This window comes from Macrobrachium rosenbergii, chromosome 12 (genome assembly GCF_040412425.1).
Source record: "Macrobrachium rosenbergii isolate ZJJX-2024 chromosome 12, ASM4041242v1, whole genome shotgun sequence".
NCBI classification, from domain to species: Eukaryota; Metazoa; Arthropoda; class Malacostraca; order Decapoda; family Palaemonidae; genus Macrobrachium; species Macrobrachium rosenbergii.
The window spans coordinates 64,465,310-64,489,107 of record NC_089752.1 but is presented as its reverse complement, the minus strand read 5'-3'; the positions used below and the strand labels follow the sequence as shown (position 1 = coordinate 64,489,107).

Here is a 23,798-nt window from a genome sequence, read left to right as displayed (position 1 = left end):
TATATATATATATATATACTCGTCGTATAGCTGATCGAGGAATGAGAAGGAGCGGCATCATATCAGCAATATTCTTTTGCCAGAAAAACGACACAATATCTAATCAAATTCAATGAACACCACTTGTAAATTGAAACTGAAATCATATCATAACGCCTTGTAAATCGAAATTACACTAAAAACTGAAGACGTAACTTAGAAATCAAATGAAATTATGAACGCATTAAAAATAAAATTACACTGAACACGAAAATTATACTAAAAATATTATCCATTGGATTATATAAAACGACAAAACAAGGTAGCCATTCTGTACCTTATTCCTCGCAAATAATTTCGTAAAACAAACCGAACTCCGTAGGCAATAAATTATATAATAGAACTTAGAGATTAGGCCAAAGGCCACGCGCTGGGAACTATGAGGTCATTCAGCTTTGAAACGGAAATTGACAGTAAAAGGTTTGAAAGGTGTAACAGGAGGAAAACCTCGCAGTTGCACTGTTGAACAATTGTTAGGCAAGGGTAGAAAGTAAGATGGAAGAAAGAGCATATGAACGGAGGTACGGTAAAAGGAATGAAAAGGGTTGCAGCTAAGGGCCGAAGGGACGCCGCAAAGAATCTCAAGTAAAGACTACAGTGCACTGCATGAGGTGCACTGACGGCACTAACTCCTACGGGGCTTTGGCGGTTATGGACCGAATAGTGGGTTGCATATCAAGAGAAGGAATTGCCTTTACTTATCACGGATAGACTCCAAGTAAGACAGGTCGCTTTCGTCATGTACTTGGCCTATAACTTTGGACAAGCCACCAAAACCCGCCCACAAGATGAACCTGTTGGGGTTAATTTCTGATATGTAATACTCTGATCTGATCAATTATCTTTTTTCCTTTTAACATCATCCAAAATGTTTATGACTATGAGATGGATCTTAAGCTGTTGCATCGTCTTCTAAGGAAATATATATGTATGTGTATATATATATATATATATATATATATATATATATATATATATATCTAATACGTATATACAGTATATATATGCAGTATACAGTATATGTACATATATGTATACACGCATATATATGTGTACGTATATATACACATATATGTATATAAATATACATATATATAATACGTATATACAGTACATATTTACAGTATATATGTATATATATGTATACACATATATGTATATAAATCTATATATATATATATATATGTGTGTGTGTGTAGAATGTATATAATACATATATATATACACACACATATATATATATAATACATATATATATTACATATATATATACTGTATATATATATATATATATATATATATATATATATATATATATATATATATATATATATATATATACATATATATATATATATATATATATATATATATATATATATATATATATATATATATATATTTATATATATATATATATATATATATATATATATATATATATATATATATATATATATATATATATATATATATCCACACATTGTTTGATATCGACTTCACCATACCTTGGGGTAACATGCACCCAAATGGGAACTATAATTGATAAATGATTCATTCCCGACCAGGTTTCGAACCTGGGCCTTTGATTAAGAAACAACGACAAACAACCGACACTGGTCTCTCGGATATGATGAAAAAAAAATAATAATAACAATCAAGATTAGGACTTGTCAAACCCGGTTGATTCACCTTGAACAGAATTCCACTTCTCTCTCTATCTCCATGTCCCTCACCCACGCACGCACAAACGCAAGCACACACACATACACACACAGACACACGCACAAACGTCAAAACAGCTTTTATTGCTCACACCGGGTGGCAGTGGAACGGTCACCCTGAGGATGTTTGTGCAATTGGAACTTCAAAAGTTCAAGCGAAGATGCAACACATTGCTAACCTCAAACAATTCTCTTTGCTTTCTTTGTATTTTAATAGTTTACTCACATTTTTATTTATCTAATTCATAATTCATTCATCTTTTTTCCTTTACTAAAAACTGATCTCTTTCTGTATTTCCAATTACCTTCCGTTACTTCTTTCAAGTGAAATCCATATTCTTTGGAAGCTTGAATTTCAAGTCAGTGGCCCTGTGGACAGCTCCATATGAATAGGGTTCAACTTCTGAATAATAATAATAATAATAATAATAATAATAATAATAATAATAATAATAATAATAATTCACTCGATTACACTGACCTGAAATAGAACGAATGAAACGTGCGTTGCAAAGTGAAGTAGGGAAGTCACGCCTTAATTCAAAGGACAGGTGCCAGCAGGCAAATGTGCATGCGCAGATGTTCAGCAGATGTGTTTCATTCTCTTCATACGAGAATTTCGGAAGTGACTTGGCGCTTCACATCAGTCTTATCCACACGACGATAAAATTGGTGATGTCGTTTCATAACAATATTATTATTCTGTGCGAAAAATCTCTGAATGAATTTTGTCCAGAGTGAAATTGTGTAAAGAAATATGAGATTTTGAGAATTTTAAACATATTAACCCACTTTTAGCCACATAGGTGCATATATCATACGTACAGATGGATCAATGTACTTATTATGTATTATACATACACATATGCATATTTTCCCTCTTATGCAATTTCTACTGAAGTAAATGACATTAGTGAATAACCATTATGAGAAGCTCACCTGAAGAGAAATAGAGGAAATATAGACTGATTACACACACATACATACATATAATATATATATATATATATATATATATATATATATATATATATATATATATATATATATTTATATGTACAATATATTTACTACACACACACACACATATATATATATACATATATATATATATATATATATATATATATATATATATATATATATATATATATATATATATATATATATATATGTGTGTGTGTGTGTGTGTGTGTAAAACCGTCATACAATAAATAATCAATGGGTAAGCCATCTCCCCACAACCCTGAACAATGAGTGAATATTTTTTCTTCATTCTTTCTTCCTTCCCTCACATAATTTTCAGATACGCAGACAATGGCGTCTCTCTCTCTCTCTCTCTCTCTCTCTCTCTCTCTCTCTCTCTCTCTCTCACTGGAAGTGGACCTCCTACTCCAGGTGCTTCAGAATCTTCAAGTCCGAGGTCCACCTTCAATTCAAACTCCACTACTCCGTTTCTCTTCAAGGGCGTATTCAGCCTGCCTCTCTCTCTCTCTCTCTCTCTCTCTCTCTCTCTCTCTCTCTCTCTCTCTCTCTCTTCAAGGCGTATTCAGCCTCTCTCATTCTCTCTCTGTCTCCCAGTTCCTCTCCTGTCCTTGCGAGAGAGAGAGAGAGAGAGAGAGAGAGAGAGAGAGAGAGAGAGAGAGAGAGAGAGAGAGAGAGAGAGAGACGATATGAAACGCAGCATCATCGGCTCCAGAATGACGTAAGTAAGTACAGAGCCTTAAAGGTGAGAGACCATTTCCATTCAAGAAGAAAGCCCGAGGAGACAGTAACAATGAGAAAAAAAATCCTTAAAGATAAAAAAGAACTAATAGGTCAGTTGTAAGTAAAATTTCCTTCGTTACCTTACTTGCACGGATTAGTAAACACCCACAAAGAAAATAATCCTATGCGACCTATTATCAGTACTGTTGGCTCAATATCAATAAATTTCAAAATATATTAACAAGCTCTTGTCCCCGTTACTTGGAACTATCTCCGATTCTCACATGTATGATTCACTAGATTTAGTTAATAAATTAAACAAAATCATTTTTTGCCCCAATGATAGATTTGTTAGTTTTTGATGTTTGTTCTCTTTTTATTGAAGTCCCTATAGATTCTATTTTAGAGTATCTTAGTAACGAACTAATCCATCATGAATTACCTCTACCTGTAAGTCATATTATTTCACTCACTAGGTTGTGCATTTGTGATTGTAAGTTTATATTCAATGGCGAATTCTACCAACAAATATTTGGTATGGCAATGGGCAACCCTTTATCCCCACTCCTCTCAGACTTGTAGTATAAGGAATTCTTTGAAAATCGATATTTACCTAATATCATTTATACTCCTTTAAAGTGGTATAGATATGTTGACGACATTTTAGCTGTTTTGCCTGCTGGTATTGATGTAAATGATTGACTCTCTAATTTGAATAACCAGGTACCATCCATTAAGTTTACTTTAGAAATAGAAAAAGACAATTGCCTCCCTTTCTTGGATGTTTTAATGCATAGGGAACCATTTAATGCCAATTCAGTATTTAGAGGAAACCAACCAACACATTAACTTATGTCCACTTCTGTTCAGGCCACCACCTTAATATCAAAACATCCACTTTTTCTTCTATGTTTTTACGAGCATTGCACGTTGTCAGTCACCAGTATTTGGATCAAGAAATCGAATACATGGGAAAAATAGGGCAAGCTTTATGTTATCCTTCACATAATATACTAGATATTTGCTATAATAACATGAACAAAGAAACCCCTAAGAATATTCTTAGCTTGCATTATTTCTGTGGTTTTGAAATCATAAAGTCATTGTTAAGATCTTTTAATGTCAACCAGGTTTTTTCCTTTAATAACACACTAAGGAATGTTAATAAAAAAAAATACCCCTAAGGAGAGCAACAACATCATATATAAAATTCTAAGGTTGGACTGCTCTTCTTTTTTATATTGGTCAGTCTAGTAAAGATTTAGAAGTGAGAATTAAACAGCATAAGTATTCTGTCAAAACTGGACAAACATCCACTGCAATGTTCATTCATTTAAGTGAAAACTCTCGCAGGAAAAATTGGACTGACAGTTCAGTGATTGCCAGATTGAAAGATTTTTCTTCACGAAATCTTTTACAATCTGCTATTATACAGCTCACTTCAAGCTGTAATTTTAACCTTAGCCCTGGCATGTATTACTTGGACCCCTGTATTAGTAAAATGTTCAAGACTGACCCTAAAGATAAAATCACTGACTTAATTACTGATCAGTTACCTTATATATATATATATATATTCTGTGTATTCATATGTTTAATAGGTTTTTTGTAAAGTTTTTGTTGTTTACCAAAAGGAGAGTATATTAAGTGTTGTACTTTTATAAGCATATGTAATCAGCTTATTCATTCCAAGGTCATTTTTGGTGGTCAGTCTCTTTCCCTGTATAATCCTTTAAGTGACTCCTCCCTGCTTACAAGCCAGTTGGGCCCAATCTTTTGTAAAACCTCTCAAATATTTACCCTTGTTTTGGTAGGTCCACTAATTCTTCAATTGTGTTGGATTCCAGGTACATCTGTTCCTTTATAATCCCATCCCCAGGGATATCTGTATGTCATCTGTCAATTATACGAGCTTTATTGTAACCTTCCTTTTATTTTTCTCTTCAGTCTGCTAGTAAAGGACTGTGTGTCGAAAGGCCTGGCAACCACTCCATAGTTTCAATTTTCATTCGTGGCATTTGGCCTTCTTTATACATTCATTACATTCCATATCTTCGTGATTCAGCTATACATACATGCATATATATATATATATATATATATATATATATATATATATATATATATATATATATATATATATATAATTATGTATATGCATATAGAATATATATATATATATATATATATATATATATATATATATATATATATATATATATATATATATATATATATATAATCTAAAATTCTAATAAAAAAGACTTTGTTATAAAAGATATTCATAGCCTCTCTCTCTTCAAATCCTGGCTAGTTTCCGAAACCCACTAACATTAAAACACACACATCAAACTCACATAAATTAATATCCAAAAATTACTACTTGACCAACGTCCATATGAAATCAAGGCCACAGGGTCACGAGACAATAATGACCTTGGCCAATAAAACAGAACATGAACTTAAGATGAAAGTCACGCGAAGTTAATTGGGAAGTAAAAGCTTGCGTGCTGTCCTCCTGACTAGATTCTAGGCATATTGCAATTGTGTGCGTTTACACAAGGAACTTCAGCTCTCTCTCTCTCTCTCTCTCTCTCTCTCTCTCTCTCTCTCTCTCGTAAAATTTTCCGTAGTATAAACACAATCGTGTTATGGAGACATATTATATTCTCTCTCTCTCTCTCTCTCTCTCTCTCTCTCTCTCTCTCTCTCTCTCTCTCTCTCTCTCTCGTTTTATGCCCTTCTCTCTCGTTGTTAAAAATCTTGCTGTAATACAAGTACGAATGCCTTTAACTAGATAAACGGTGCTCTCTCTCTCTCTCTCTCTCTCTCGGTTATCTTCTTCATTTCTGAAGCTCTAGACAATTTGCATTCTCCACGCAAAGATTTGTGTCTCAAACCTCCAACGGCAATTCGCGAATTGCACGCAAGACATGTAACGTCATCCGAAATTATGATTGCCAAATGAAATCAGATGCGTGTCAATACGTACATACATACATAAACACACATATATGCTTTAATCAATTCTACACGTGATTTTATATATAAGCACCACAGGAAACAAACGAAACACGGTTGTCGGTCCTGACCGGCGTCGGCTTTATTGCTAATTAAGCCATCTTCAGAGGACTGATTGGAAAGGGCAGAAATTCAGAATATATACGCTAGCAGGACAGTACACACGAACACACAAACTGTTGGAAAACAAGCATTAGCATCTGACAGGTGTTTGTGGGCGGGGTCCTACCCTCATTAGCGACAGGTTAAGTTTTACAAACCCGCGTTTCATTTCTTCCCAGTGGTGTTTATATATATAATCATTTGTAAGAGTGATCATAAGCATGCATATATATATATATATATATATATATATATATATATATATATATATATATATATATATATATATATATACAGTATATGTATTATACTGTATACATATATATATGAATTTCTATCACACTCGGTGTCATTTTTTTATATTAACAAACATTAAGCTAGAAATGTTGTTTAGTACCCCATTCTCTCTACCTTGGGAATATCACCAAAGGGGAATTATATCCGATAAACGACTCGGCACCTGGGAGATTCGAGCACACAACAGTGCTTACCAATGACTTCTGTGATGATAACCTCTCTTGACAGCCAAATAGGCACCGTCACTTAAGTCGTCGGTCCGCACTGTCAGGCGTTCGAATCTCCCCAGGTGCTAGCTTAATGTTTGTGATATACATACACACACATATATATAAAGGGTTTTTACTGCATCGTTTATGATATTGGTTTGCTGGGACAATTGGAACAACTGTTTTCCTAGTGTTTCCCAGTGACGGTTGTTTCACCTCTCTGTTTTCTGGAAGAAGAGTTTAGGTGAGGTGTTGACAGACAGTCCGTATCTGACTGCTTTAGTCAGTGAAGGCGTGGCGGCCTGAGTAGTCAGTAAAGGTATGGAGACATGAACAGTCAGTCATAAGCAGCATGAGGTTCCTGTGTGGTCGAGTCTGGAATCAGTAACGGCAATGTGTTTTGGGACTCGGGACCTGCAGGGTTTAGTACGACTGACTTGTTTACCAGAGCCAGCTTCGTCTGAGTTAGCAGCTTCGTCTCTGCTGAGAACCAGCAGCTTGGTCTGCGTTGTATGTGCAGCTTCGGTTGTGTAAAAGGTTGCAGGAGGTAATGTTTAGTGGTCTCATTTGTATTATATCTGCTGTGTCACGTTTTCCTGAGTGCGTGGAGTGTCCTGTACTATTTATTGCAGAGGGTTTTTGGACCTGAGGTTTTATCCAGGTTTTTCAGTAATTAATGTTTGTTATGTACTCGGGATGTTGATGATATTGTGTTTTCGTGGCTTTTTGGTAATGTCATGTTAACCCTGCTATGTTTATTTTCTTTGTTATAGTTTATGGTCCTGTTTTGTGCATGCGTAGTGTATTTGACATAGGTATTGCAATGGTAGACAGTTTGTCGTGTTGCCCATTAGTGTTATTGTGATACTTTATAATTTTTACTGTTGAGGTCCCTTTAATATTGTAATCATTTACATTAACAGTTGAAATTTTCTTTATTAATTTTTGGGATTATGATTTTTGTGGTTATGGTAACTTTTGATTTGCTGACTCTTACTACTAATTCTTGTTTTTCGCTGTCTTAAGGAAAGTATTTTGTTTTGACTATAATGACCTGATTCAACGGTGTTCTCCAGTAACGATTGTTATAATATTGTAATAACATTAAGAGTTTTGCTTTATCTGATAGTTATCAGATTTAATTAATGAAGTCTTATGTTTGGTAAAACATCTGTAAATCGTATAAAATAAATTAGTTTTAAATATCTGCTTTGTGTTATTTAGCTCCGTCCTCCTTTGTCTGCCTCAGTTGCTGCCGGATTTTCTCAGTCCCGATCTCTTTTTATTTTTATTCATTTTTTCATTAAAAAACCTGAAGAACCCGAAAGAGGTGCATAATAATAAAGATAGATACATACATGCATAGATGCACACACACACATATATATATATATATTTATATGTTAATAAATAAATATATATATACATTATATATATATATATATAAGAGAGAGAGAGAGAGAGAGAGAGAGAGAGAGAGAGAGAGAGAGAGAGAGAGAGAGAGAGAGAAAACTGTACATTAAACATTTCTAAATTGATGTTTATGACACATGCACACACATATAAATATACTATATGTATATATATATATATATATATATATATATATATATATATATATATATATATATATATATATATATATATATATATATATATATATATATAAATATACGTATGTATATCTGTCAATATATATATATATATATATATATATATATATATATATATATGTGTGTGTGTGTGTGTGTGTGTGTGTGTGTGTGTTTATGTATTAAAACAGAGATAGCATTGCCTTCAGACATGAATCTAAGAAGCATTAACCGTCAGCTGTGTACAATTCACCTCCCATCAGTCGAAAATCCCTTTAGCCATTATCATAATTCGATCGTTGAATTTCAATTTGGTGATCAGCGCCAAGAACGGAAAAGCTGGAGAGAGAGAAAGAGAGAGAGAGAGAGAGAGAGGGTTATAATTTAAAATACATGTAAAAATCTGTTAATGTTGTAGTTTGGGTGTTACCCAATTCTCGTTTTGATATTGTTCTAAAGCTAAGATTAATAAACATACATGCATACACATATACGTATACACACACATATCTATATACAGTATATATATACATATATATATATATATATATATATATATATATATATATATATATATATGTGTGTGTGTGTGTGTGTGTGTGTGTGTGTGTGTGTGTGTGTGTGTATGTATATTTAGAGTTCCTCGTTGGACGAGTCGGTAGAGTTCTCTGCTAGCACTCTGCTAGGCCCGAGTTCGAGTCTCCGACCGGCCAATGAAAAATTAGAGGAATTTATTTCTGGTGGTTTGGACTCCACAATAAGCTGTACGTTCCGTTGCTAGGTAACCATTTGGTTCTTAGCCACGTACAGTGGTCTGGTTAAATTAAGGCATACTTAACTTTTTTATGTATGTATATATATATATGTATGTATGCATATGTATGTATATGCATATATATATATACTGTATATATATGTATATATATATCATTTCATATTTATATATATACATATATATTAATATATATATATATATATATATATATATATATATATATATATATATACATCCATATTATATATGTGCATGTATATGTTTATATATATGCATATGTATGTATGTATATATATATATACCTATATATATATGCATATAATACTTTAAGAGCAAAGGCCTTCAAATCAGGCAAATCAAAAGCCCTTTTTGTACCCCAGTCCGGAAGAAAACTAGGAAATAAGGGAAAGAAAAGGGCAAGAAGAGAATTCCGAGCCTGGTAGTCAATGAAGAGATACAGTCACTAAGTAAATCCGGAGAACAGGGATTGGTCAAGGTGGCTGACACTTGAGCTTACGATCTTCCCTTTACACTGAATTTGCGTGACAAATGTATTCATTTTTTTTTTACAAGAAATCTGAAGAATATTTACCATAACGGTTCAGTTCGTGTGATTGTACCATTGTTAGCATTGCACAGGATTACAGTACAGCCTATGCCTAAAGCTGGTCAGTAGCTATAGCCTGATCTTATAGGCTTATGTTAAGCCTGCATTATACTAAAGTACCCAGCTGCCCCATTGGGCCAATGGTACGTTCAACTCTATGTCCTTGTTTTGGTCAGTGATGACGAAATCTAAAAAAAAAATAAAAAAAATATTTAGAATTCATTCACTTCTCTTAAAATATATGGTTCCCTCTCTACTTTCGTCGATATTTTACTTTATATTTTCTTCTCTCAGTAAACAAATCTGTCATCAATCATTACTTTACTTCATATTCTCTTTTCTCAGGAAAAAAATCTGTCATTATTTTACTTTGTTATATTTTATTTTCTCGGTAAACAAACCCGTCATCTGTAATTATTTTATTAGTTTACTTTATACTTTCTTTTCTCAGCGAGCAAATCTGTCATCTGTCATTACTTTTCTTTATACTTTCTTTCCTCATTAGACAAATCTTTCAACTGCCATTATTTTACTTTATATTTTCTTTTGTCGGTAAAAAAAATATGCCATTTGTTATTATTTTACTTTATATTTTCTTTTCTCAGCAAACAATTCTGTCATTATTTTACTTTTATATTTTTTCCTAGTAAACAAATATGTCATTGTTTTACTTTTTTTCTCCTCAGTAAACAAATCTTTCATCTGTTATTTTCTTACTTTAAACTCAGTACAAGAATGCGTCATTATTTTACTTTACACTTTCTTTTCTCGGGAAGCTAATCTGTCATCTGTCTTTATTTTACTTTATATATTCTTTTCTAAATAAAGAATTCTGTCATTATTTTACTTTTATGTTTTCTTTTCTCAGTAAACAAATCTGTCAACTGTCACTATTTTACTTTGTATGTTTTTCTCAGTAAACAAATCTGTCATTAATTCACCTCATATTTTCTTTTTCTAGCAAACAAATCTGTCATCTGTCATTATTTTACTTTATATTTTCTTTTCTCATTAAAGAATTCTGCCATTGCCAGTCATTTTACTTAACATTTTCTTTTCTCAGTAAACAAATGTCGTTATTTTACTTCATATTTTCTTTTCTCAATATCCAAATCTGTCATTATTTTACTCTATATTTTCTTTTCCCATTAAAAAGTTCTCTCATCTGTAGTTATCTCACTTTGTATTTCCTTTTCTCAGTAAACAAATCTGTCATTATTTTATATTTTCCCTTCTTAGCAACAAAAATTAAAATATTCAAGAGAGAGAGAGAGAGAGAGAGAGAGAGAGAGAGAGAGAGAGAGAGAGAGAGAGAGAGAGAGAGAGAGATTCGAAAATACCCAGACAACTTCTCTAAAATAGTTGACACCTTCGCACTTAACACCCCCCCCAAAAAAAATAAATAAATAAATAGACAAATAAAATTTACCTCAGGGACAAACCAACATTTAAGACGAGATCATTTGCATATTGAGGAGGCAGCAGTTGTCTTGCAAGATGCTGTCGGCTTTAAAAGCATTAGCAATGCCGCATATCTGCAACGCGAAGTCGCCCCTATCAAACGGACAAAGTTGGTGGGCCACCCGAAAATAAATACACGGGGTCATTATTTTGTGACCTGTGAATTGGCAGGTTTTACTTATATAGTTTCCGTAATGTATCATAACGTATGCAGCAATCAAAGTACGTATGTATGGATATATATGCATATATATATATGCAGTAAATGTATGTATATATAATATATATATACACATACATATGTATATATACATAAATACATATATATGTATACATGTATACAAGAACTAGGCTCGGTACCGAAGTGAGTCAGAAATTTATATATACGTATATATAAATACATGTATACATCAGGATCGTACCCAGTGCTTTCAACTGAAAGGCAAGAGCGCTGCAAACTGTGTGGTTTGGTTGGCTGCTTTCTTGCCTTTCAATTGAAAGAGCTGGGTTCGATCCCGAGGTGAGTCAAAAATTTATTTCTTTTCCACATGTGATTGTGTGTTGATTAATTCTAACACCCACACACACATACACACTTATATATGAATAATTTACATCCAAAGGAAATTACAATTGATAAGTGGTATCTTTCTCGGCCAGGATTCCAACCTGGGCCCCAGGTCGAGATACAACTATAAACAGCCGCCATTGACCACTTGGCCATCAAGATTTAATGGTTATTGCTGTTGTTTTTCAATCATAAGAGGCCTGGTGTGGACATCTTGTCTCTCACCAACCAACAAGGCCATAGGAAATCTAATAAAAGCAACATCAAAATAACGAATAAACAAAATGAAATAAACAAGTGAATAAGTAAACAAACAGATAACAGCTGATCATGAACTCTGAAGAACCAAAAACAAAAACTAACCAACATCGGCCTAGACTATCTAATCTAAGATAATCTCTAGACTCATCCGCGATCTTCAAAGGGGGGTAAAAAATCCTCAACGCACTTCTCATCCCTTTACTAAAACACACACACACACACACACACACACATAATCGATATCTCTCCCTAGGAACATCGCTAATGTCTCTGCTTCACTGCCTACTAAACAAACTGAGATCAAATAACACGAAAGGGAAGCGAGACGGAAGAAGAAGAAGAAGAAGAAGAAGAAGAAGAAGAAGAAGAAGAAGAAGAAGAAGAAGAAGAAGGAATAAAAACAATAAAATGAGACTGCAAAACTCTTTCCCCCTCCCCCTCCACAAATCCCCGACCCCAGGGGAAGGCCGCTGCATACAACCCCAACGGAAAGTCTAAGCAAGATTAATGTTCAGGCACATCACGTTAAAGAGAGAGAGAGAGAGAGAGAGAGAGAGAGAGAGAGAGAGAGAGAGAGAGAGAGAGAGAGAGAGAGATGCGTATGTAGTGAAGTTTCATATATATATATATATATATATATATATATATATATATATATATATATATATATATACGAGTATATATATATATAAATATATATATATATATATATATATATATATATATATATATATATATATATATATATATATATATATATATATATAAAAACCTCAGTCATTTTTCCAGATCCTTCATTCAAATACAGATATTATTATTATCATTATTATTATATTTATTATTATTATTATTATTATTATTATTATTATTATTATTGAACAAATCAAAGTAACAACAAAAAAATCCATATAATAAACAATAACGTTAAAATTATCATATCCCCCTCTGTCTGTCTGTCTGTCCTACAAAAATACACCGTAATTCGATGTTTAATTTCCATTGTAGCCTATTATCACATACAGTTTTCATTTAAAGAATAAGTCTAGTAAAATAACAGTTGAAAACGTGATTTCATGATATAAAGATTCAATTCTTTTAGTACTACACATTTCACGTACAAAAATACAGTCCTCTCTCTTTCTCTCTCTCTCTTTCTCAATAAAAAAGCGAACATGATGCGACTAGGAGAATTAAATGCGATATTTCCTCCCAGTGCACCCTCTTTCCTCTTTTTGTGCGCAGTCATTTGTTTCTCCAAAACGCGACTAACTTCCGAAAACTGTCCTGAAGAACTTACGATGCAATTTCTCACCTGGTTGGAAACTACTGTAAAATAATTCCAGGAGCTTTTGGAAATTGTTAGACTAATATAAAATAAGGCGGAAGCCATCCGTTATTACGTAACGTGACATTATTCCGAACCTCGAGTCGTTGAAATATTTACAATTGATAATCAACGTCAGAAACAAACTCACTAACGGTTCCGACCAAATTAGCGAGGCATCTGCAAGATATCTCGTGTGCGATTCATCGCCTCCCCTTCATCTGTCAGGTCTCGCTGAGTGCGAACACATCTCGAGTAATCCCTCAAGACGCACCTGAATAAGCAACCCTCATAAACATCAAAGGGATTATTTAAATACCTTGGCAATTAATACATGCCACAACCATCGCGCACATATAGCGAACCTGGCACACCGAAGCCGCAGCCATTAGCCTGTTTGAAATGCAGTGAGCGTGTTCGGTTGTGTGGGAAGGGGAAACATTTTTTTTAGCGGTTTATTTTAGTTCAACGTTAGTTGTATTCTCAAAGAAAAAAAAAAAGTGGTTTGTGAATGCGCCCTAACATTCTTTCTAGCACTGTAAACATTGTAAACAAGGGAGCGACAAAAGAAAATGTTTAAATGAAATGATAGGAGAGATTTGTGTTTTGATTTAATTATAAAAGCTATGATGTAAAAATTGCCCACTTGAACGAACCTAGTACCTCCTCCTGAAATCGTGTCAAGTATGTCAAACCAATTTTTAATTTTTTTCAGTATTTCACGCAATTCTTTTAACAATTCCACTGCGTCACCATCATCACCATCTTCGGGGACCATCTGTGCAGTGATTTCTAAAGTATGGTGACCGAGACCACGGCTCCACCGAGCGAGGAGTGTAAATTTAAAGGGAAACGACAATGGAATATCAAATAGGACTTCTTCCCGAACCCTAGACTTAGCTGTTGATCGTTGTTATTTTTTCTCTTTCGTGTAATAATAATAATAATAATAATAATAATAATAATAATAATAATAATAATAATAATAATAATAGTTTTTCACGATGTCCAAACAGCATGACTCACACACGCCAGTGAAAACTTTCTCTAGAAATTCAGCAAAGTCCTTGAATTCATTTGACGAATCTGGGTGACGTCATGAATGTTGTCACGAAATAAGGGTTTCCAGCTGCTATAAAGAAACACATGCAACAAGGCACTTTTCGTGTTTGCGCTACATGACAGAATGGTCTCATTAGGTTGTGCCTCTGTTTATTAATTTATATATATATATATATATATATATATATATATATATATATATATATATATATATACTGTATATATACACACAGATTTCACTACACATTGTAATAACTTACACACTAGAGGAATAATCATAACTGGTAATTGTTTCGTCACCAGCGGGAATCAACCGTTTACATTGTTGTAATCGTTATTATTACACTCGTCAAGCCCTATGGGACCCCACAAACTCTTATTCTAACGGACAGTCAGCTAGGATAAATAATTAAGCGTGAGTACCTATAACAATCAATAACGTTAAGAGGAGACGCGTAGCCTAGACTCATAGGCTACAGGAAACTCGAGTTGATCATAGACAATGATTTTCTATGGGTAGAATGCTTGATTTTATTCGTAATCAGTGTGAGAAGTGATAGCCTGAAGAAGCAACCTTAAATAATGCTCGATATTTGATGAAGTTGTGTCACTGTCAAAGACAGTGAAATGTGTTTCAGTGACAATGAAGAATGGCTTCGTTTTAGACCGATTCACTGTTAATATTTAAACAATTTTATAATGCAAGCAATACACAAATATCTTACGACTGATAACTTCACATTTTCCGTGATGCCATATTCTAAGCCACGGATGTTCACTATTTCGAAAAAAAATAAAAGGAAATTGACCCTTTAATCATGAAAACTACTACATGAGGCAAAACTACAAAGAAAAAAATAAAGATGAATGAATGCAACCATAGCCTGTAATTTCAACATCGATGCAAAACGGGAGCTCTGTAGCCTCTGAGTCTAGGCTACACGTCTACTCAGTATTGCTTTTAAACCGCCATATTGATTGTTCTAAGAACAGCGTTTCACATTTTTCTCCCGTATGGCAGGTTTAGTTATGCATTAATAAACAGACAAACACATATTGCATATCTATCTATCTATCTATCTATCTATCTATCTATCTATCTATCTATATATATATATATATATATATATATATATATATATATATATATATATATATATATATATATATATATATATATATATATATATATATAATGCGTCTAAAAATACAGGTTACAGTGGCTAACTACCAGATGCTTATTTGACAGCTTCGGGAAATAGATATTATTTCTTTTACAGAAAACCACGGTCTAGGTATATATACCTGTATTATACCTAAACCGTGCAGAAAACAGGCCTATGTCGCTTCCGTCCACCGTAGATCGATCAAGGGACTTTCCCTTGGGAGGTGCTCATATTAGAATGCATACTTTCAATCATTAGCGTAATTCTGGTCAATTTTTTACCTCCCCCACCCCAAGGCTGAGCTATCATTCCCTTTAGTATTGTAGGCCTACTCATTTTCCTTTCAATAGCTCCATGCGCCTGGGCTAGACTGGGACAGGAGGTTGGTCGCCCAAAAGAAGTGAATCTACGCTAAATATTCCTCCCGGAAAATAAAAGGACAGAAGGCAAAGGCAAAAAAAAAAAAAATGTATGAGTAGGCGAGATTACCTTGTGCTTAGACCCACGCTCAACTGAGTGCACACATACACACTCCTTGAGAGTCAAAAACCACGCCCTGAAGCCCCCTCCCTTCTCTCTCTCTCTCTCTCTCTCTCTCTCTCTCTCTCTCTCTCTCTCTCTCTCTCTCTCTTTCCGGGAAGCAGAACAGCACTGACAGTTGCATTGCAATTTCACGCTAACCAAAATGCCTTCTTTACGATTTCATGGGTCTAAGGAAATTACAATTTCCGTTTCATTGAAACAAGAAGAATACATAACAGCAAAGTGGGACGGAACAGAGAGAGAAAAAAATGTAACTAAAATATACACAAAATTACAATTAGCGCCTTAAAAAAAAAGGAACAAAGGAACAAAAAATGTCGCAGTGTTGCCATGACGCTCGCGTGTCTGGCAAAGATGCCAGATCATTAGTCGCGTGTCAGGGGAAAGCTGATCAAGAGGATTATAACTTTCACGAGAGCTCCTTGTGACCTGTTCTCTCTCTCTCTCTCTCTCTCTCTCTCTCTCTCTCTCTCTCTCTCTCTCTCTCTCAAACACGTGACTTGATTTTTCTTTATGATTTTGGCTTCTTCTGTTTACCTTTGTTAAGCTAAAGTGTCTTTGGTCTTCAGGGGAGAGAGAGAGAGAGAGAGAGAGAGAGAGAGAGAGAGAGAGAGAGAGAGAGAGAGAGAGAGAGAGGGAGAGAGGGAGAGAGAGAGAATCGTAGCCCTCAGACACAAAGATCCTCACAGTCAACAAACAATTTTTTTTATCTATTTTCATCATAAAAAATTTAAATATCAAAATTTAGACCCTTAGTTGTTAAAAAATGACCTTGAAAACTAGGTCAAGGTCACTCATATCAGATTCAGCGATCAGGTCAATCGAGAGTTCCTAGGATCCAAAAAATTCTTGAAGAAATATGGAATATGATTTTGACATTTGTTATAATTGTCACTTCAAATGTTCACAAATAACCAAGAGAATATTAAATTGATGATAAAAACATATGTGTGATTATCTAAATTATACATAACAATTAAATATAACTTATAAGAATATTATATATATATATATGTGTGTGTGTGTGTGTATACACACATATACATATATAGATATATGTGTGTGTGTGTACGGAAACTCCCCGTCGACCATGAGTCATTGCGTTATCAGTTACTCTATTTTATATTTTTTTCGTAAATACCGGAAATCCGTTAAAGATTAAGTCATCATCCTTTTTTTTCCCTAACAGTCTTTGTACTCTGGTAATTCGGTTGCAACTTTCGTAGAAGTTCTTATTCCTGACGTGACCAGTTTGTTGTTTGTCTTGTCTATTTATACTTTGCCTTATTTTTTTTTATTGTTTTTTCAGTTTCAATTTTCTGATCTGAGGTGCTCTCCCTGTCTGGATTTTGTGATAATTTAATAATAATAGCAATGATAATCATATTATTAATAATAATATTTTGGGTCAAGGGTATAAGCCACTTATTTAGCTTGTTTTCGAACGTTCTTCACCCCTGCCTGTTATTAAACAACAAATTCTATATTACCTATTATTTCTCAATAATCATGCGTATCTTTCATCTCTTCCCTTGGTACAAGATTTAGACCCACTTGTTTTTGGCCTCAGCTGAGGAAATTGCCCACTTCCGGTTTCACGGACCTCTGGAGACTCTCCAGAGGTCCGTTGATCCTCTCAGAAGAATTTCCTCCGCTAGCAGTAATTACTGTGGTGATGGGGAGTGTGACATAATGACTGACAATAAACTGCCGTAAAATTCCAGAAGAAGAACTATACTCATATGTGAAGGACGAATGTCCACCAAGGCACTTTTCGCCAACACAGAGGTTCATGTTAGTCCTAGGCGGAAGAAATCACAAACGCCTACGAATTTGCAACGTAACCGGATGTAACTTTGCTATGTACACAAATTCCTTGGCGGAAGTAACGTTGGCAATATAAAAAAAAAGCGTTAGAACGCGTGGAATTGACATCAGCAGCATATCTGCGTGACCGATACCACAGGAACGAAGATCAATTTTATCTGGCAATACTGTCGGATGAAGAACATCGCTGTGATTCCTGATGATGGCACTAAAATTTATAGCTCGTGGGAATTAAATAACGTCATTAGCTCATTTTATTTTCTAAATGTAACATTCTTCTAGGTGTCAGTTTTGCTTTGAAATGAAGATGCAAGGGTTAAAATGTACAGCAAATATACAGAAAAACGATGTCTTTTCTTAGACTATTCCAACTTCGAATGGATGGTACAGACACATACACACAGACATAAACACGCGCGCGCGCAAATGAGAACTTATCCGGTAACAAACGGCGAGGGAAATGCCTCAACAATTACCTCACGCACCGAGCAAGGAATATCAGGAGCCAGCAGAAAACTTGGGTATAATTTTCCATTAAGGAACGTGGACTTTCCGTGTGCGAAGCATAAATACCAAGACAAGAGCCCACCTTGGTAAATTATTCGTGCTGCGCCATCCTACGTAAATCTATTTCGTGCTCCTTTGCACGGGCTTTGGATAAACGATATGAAGCAAACGGCGGCTTATATAGCCTAGGGCTATAGTCTCAGAGAAAGTCCAGAAGAAGGAATCCGAGTTATTTAGGCTATGTCAGCTGTGAGAGTCACAGATAATACCAATGTCAGAATAAATGCTGTTTTCAGCACTAAATAAGCATGTGATATCACTAGAGAGAGAGAGAGAGAGAGAGAGAGAGAGAGAGAGAGAGAGAGAATCAGAAAACGGGGACACGTGAGTGAACAAGGTGTAGGTAGAGGTCGGTTTGCCATGAGTCATACCCTGTTCCCACTGACTGAGAGAGAGAGAGAGAGAGAGAGAGAGAGAGAGAGAGAGAGAGAGAGAGAGAAAGCGGGTGGGGAGGAGGATGACAGGGCATTCTCTCAGACGGAGTAGAACTGGAATAGGAAAATAAAATAAATATAAAAGAAAAATGAATTGGAGTAACCTCAGTGGTGAGACCGCACGCACACACACGCACACAAAAGCACCCACAAATTATATATATATATATATATATATATATATATATATATATATATATATATATATATATATATATATATATATATATATATATATATTTCATAACAAGAACTTTAAACATCAATGAAAAATTCAAGCTATTAACGATTATCCTTTAGTGAAAGTAAATAGATAAATGCACATCTGCTTTGCATAAGCAACATTTTATGAGTCATACTTTAAGGCCAACGGACAGATGATCAGAATCACCCCCAAAAAGTGATCATTTGATTATATTGTAACTTGGTGATTTCCCGAGATACTTTCTATTACTGAGAGAGAGAGAGAGAGAGAGAGAGAGAGAGAGAGAGAGAGAGAGAGAGAGAGAGAATATACAATCATTCAACTCAAGGCTGCTGGTCTGCAATACCAGTTAACTCGTGTATCTAATTTCATTTTGTCCATGGGAAGATCGTTAGTCCAAACAGGAGTGTAAAGCTAGACACCTGTACTCTTAAACTGCAGCAGTGCGATTTTCTGTAGGAAATGCTCATCTAAATATTAAAAAACATTAAGTATATGAAAAAATCTTTTTATGAAACTGAATCACCGCATTGGTCTACGTGTGTACATAGCGGTCGCTATGAAATTTGACATCACTGATTAGAAAATTAGAATCGTATCGATATGAAATTCAGTATACATCAATTGTGTGCTATTTTTTACTAAAAACAGCCATTCAGCTTCGATTCAATCAGTCGCTGCAATGAACCAATAATGTAAAAACAACATGTGATCTACGGCTTTGTTTATAAAATTTCTGCAACACAAAGGCAGCGAACGTTGGAATGATGAGTTGCTGGTTAGTCACTTACCTTCGCAAGAGATAAACAATCAGTTGCCAATTCCTTATTTAGAAGGAGAGACTGACCTTCGCTTTCACATAATCATGGGTCCTTATATGTCTAGGCTATTTTCTACCTATATTCTGCTTATAAGCACTTCTGCCCCCCTCTTAGTTGCGTTTATCGTTACGATAATTTACTATCTGAGTAAAATTAGCAAATATGTTTTTAAAAAATCTGGTGAATAATATCATACTACGTATTCATAACGTCTGTTTTCGTTATTCTTCAATTATTCTTTACTTTCGTCTGAAATCACGACTGAAATCAAACTTTATCCACAGATTTTAATATTTATGTTGTCATTTTCAGTAAATATATGCCAATATGAGCACAATTTCTTCGTTTTTTTTTTTTTAACAACACGACACGACTTTCCTTAACCGTTAATTCACACTTGGCAACCAATTCTTACACCGCGCTGTGAGGAACTTTTGTATTGAGAACCGAGAAGCGCTGCCCAGCTGAAATCCTTTGTAGATCAGTAACTTCAAAGTGACTTTACGATGACTTAATTAAAAATTAAGCTTTATTCATTATCCAAAGGCTGGATTTCGAAATGATGCCTCAAGGCGTTTAATAAAACGAGGTCCCTTGATTTCAATATTTGCCCAGAGTATACATTGTGTTATTCTCTTTATAATGTACAGTATGTATATATATATATATATATATATATATATATATATATATATATATATATTATAAAGAGATTATATATGTGTCTGTATAAGTATGTATATATATATATATATATATATATATATATATATATATATATATATAATATATATATATATATATATATATATATATATATATATATATATATATATATATATATATAGGTCACAGACACTAACATTTATATCCTCAACAGTGGGCGACCAAAGCACAGATAAGGGGATATAAGAAGGCGTCTGACTCATTTGAAAACTGGTATATCCTTCAAGCACTCTGCTTTCTGATGCCCTCTGCAAAATATTATTATGATCGTTTGAAATGAGTGCACATATACACATAGCCTCATTTATCGACACCTGGCAACTCCTAATGTGCATACCTCCGAGTAATTATTCAATTATAACATATGCGGGTTTAATTGACACAACTGTATGTGTGTGTGTTTGTATGATGCACAGGGAGAGAGAGAATTATCGCTCGGTCAATACACAGAAACTGTGTACTCATAGGCATAACGAAGATTTTCTAATAAGGCCTATGCCCAGTAAAACAGAAGAATGTCTATAAATAGGTCTATACCCAGTAAAACAGATTTTGTATATAAATAGGCCCATACCCAGTAAAACAGAAGATTCCCATAAATAAGTCTATACCCAGCAAAACAGAAGATTGCCTAAATAGGCCTACGTCCAGTAACGCGCAACATTGTCTAAAACAGGTCTATGTCCAGTTAAACAGAAGAATGTCTAAATAGGCCTATGTCCATTAACATAGGAGACTGTCTAATTTGCCCTATGCCCAGTAGAACAGAGGAAAGGCAATTAATACGCTTACGACGCTTGAAGTAATTCTACAGCAATATATAGCAACGTACCTACCGTGAGAGAGAGAGAGAGAGAGAGAGAGAGAGAGAGAGAGAGAGAGAGAGAGAGAGAGAGAGAGAGAGAGAATGCAGGAAAAATGCCGCACTGAAACATTTTTATTCGGCACGTAACGCCAGAGGAAACTCCAATCACTCTGTTATTACTGTGTATATAGAGTGTATGCCGTATGATAATAAAATTAATGATAAAGAAAGAAAGACGTATACTGTATAATAATAATAATAATAATAATAATAATAATAATAATAATAATAATAATAATAATAATAAAAGTAACGATAAGGAAAGAAGGATATAACAAAAATAATAAAGAACATAGACAGACATAAATACAAATAGATAAAAATAAAAACACGGTCTAAAAAAAAAGATGAAAAAGAGAGAGCGTCGCATCCTGAGGTATGATCCAAACGTCATGGATGATTGAGTGGTCTTAGGGGAGAGAGAGAGAGAGAGAGATTCTCTCAGTTTCGCTTTGAATTTGGCAGACACATGCCTATATCGTTATAATCCGATTTCAAATTTTTATCAGATGGTTCATTTTGGTTACACAGAAACCCAGAAAAATGCCCAAGTTACAATGAACTTATTGGAACTTTAGAAAGCGCTCGTCCCTTAGATTCTTCATATATATATATATATATATATATATATATATATATATATATATATATATATATATATATATATATATATATATATATGTGTGTGTGTGTGTGTGTGTGTGTGTGTGTGTGTGCGTGCGTGTATAAAACATATACTTCTCCTAATATGGAAACTGAGATGGAGCGTGGTTTTCTAAAGGGGAGAGAGAGAGAGAGATAAGAGCACTGGTCTAACTCACACTTGACCCCAACCGTCTTTTGTTTTCGTACTGAGCCTGACTGCGGTGCAGTCCGTCATTACCGTAATATTACCGCCAAATTCGGATACCGTTATTTTGCCCGTTTTGTTGTTCCAATCTTCTCTCATTACCGTTACGTCTCCTTACGTACGTCACGCACAAACGGTAACGGTCATAACACATAAACACACACTCACATACCTTTAGACAATTATAGGTGTGAGGCGCACATAATAAAACGCAGTATTTATTCCACTCAAGCGATCTCATAAACATTGTTTTCTGTTTTTTCTGGTGTCACAAATGAAGTTTTCCTTTTCCCGTGTAAAATGTGAAGACTATCGTTTTTTCTACTGATATTAATAACAGAAAAACGTATTGGTTTTAAGCAACGCCAATAAAAAATAATTATATCAATAACGTAAAAATATCTTGCTTTCTTAGCAACGCCAATAAAAAAAAATTTTAATAACAGAAAAATGTCTTGTTTCCAAAACTGTCTTATTTTCTAGGCAACGGCAATAAAAAATAACGAATTCAATAACAGAAAACTGTCTTGCTTTCTAAGCGACTGCAAAAAAAAAAAAAAAAAAAAAATTTAAACTTTCCCAACGCTACCCAAATACCCATGGCCCACATACCACATCACAACACACACATCCCAGTGTAGATACACACCGCCGCGCGACTCTCACAGGTACACCACTCAAATGACACTGACCCACTACACACTACACAGCGCTGCTACACTGCGTCGGACTAGAATCAACAATGTGTCTTCGGTGGGCGCAGTCCACTGCGCAACCGAGTTGGCGCACACACCTCTGTGCCCATAATAATGGCAATAATCCCCTCCCCCCAACTTCACCCCACAAACAAACACATAAACACAAACACAGCCTTTTGTTTGTGTCTATGTTTTAAACACCCCTACTTCCTTCCCTACGCAACCCCCACAAACAAACCCATATATTCAAACAGCCTTTCGTTTGTATCTATTTTTTAACACCCCTCCATCCTCTTTCCTGTCACCCTCCCCCACAAACAAAAACATAAACACAAACACAGTCTTTT

At 34.4% G+C, this 23,798-nt stretch overlaps 1 protein-coding gene across 7 annotated transcripts in view; it reads right to left on the bottom strand.

Annotated features, from left to right (window-relative positions):
* The window catches only part of msps (msps cytoskeleton-associated protein 5), a 109,687-nt gene extending 86,202 nt beyond the window's left edge, over positions 1-23,485 (bottom strand). For 2 of the 7 annotated variants that reach the window (XM_067112278.1, XM_067112282.1), the window contains exons 1-2: positions 23,366-23,437; positions 2,245-2,465 (exon numbers count right to left, since the gene is read on the bottom strand). The gene's annotated coding sequence lies outside the window, so the exon portion shown is untranslated. The other 5 variants (XM_067112277.1, XM_067112286.1, XM_067112287.1 and 2 more) reach the window with 4 other exon arrangements.
* Positions 23,486-23,798: the final 313 nt, after the last annotated feature.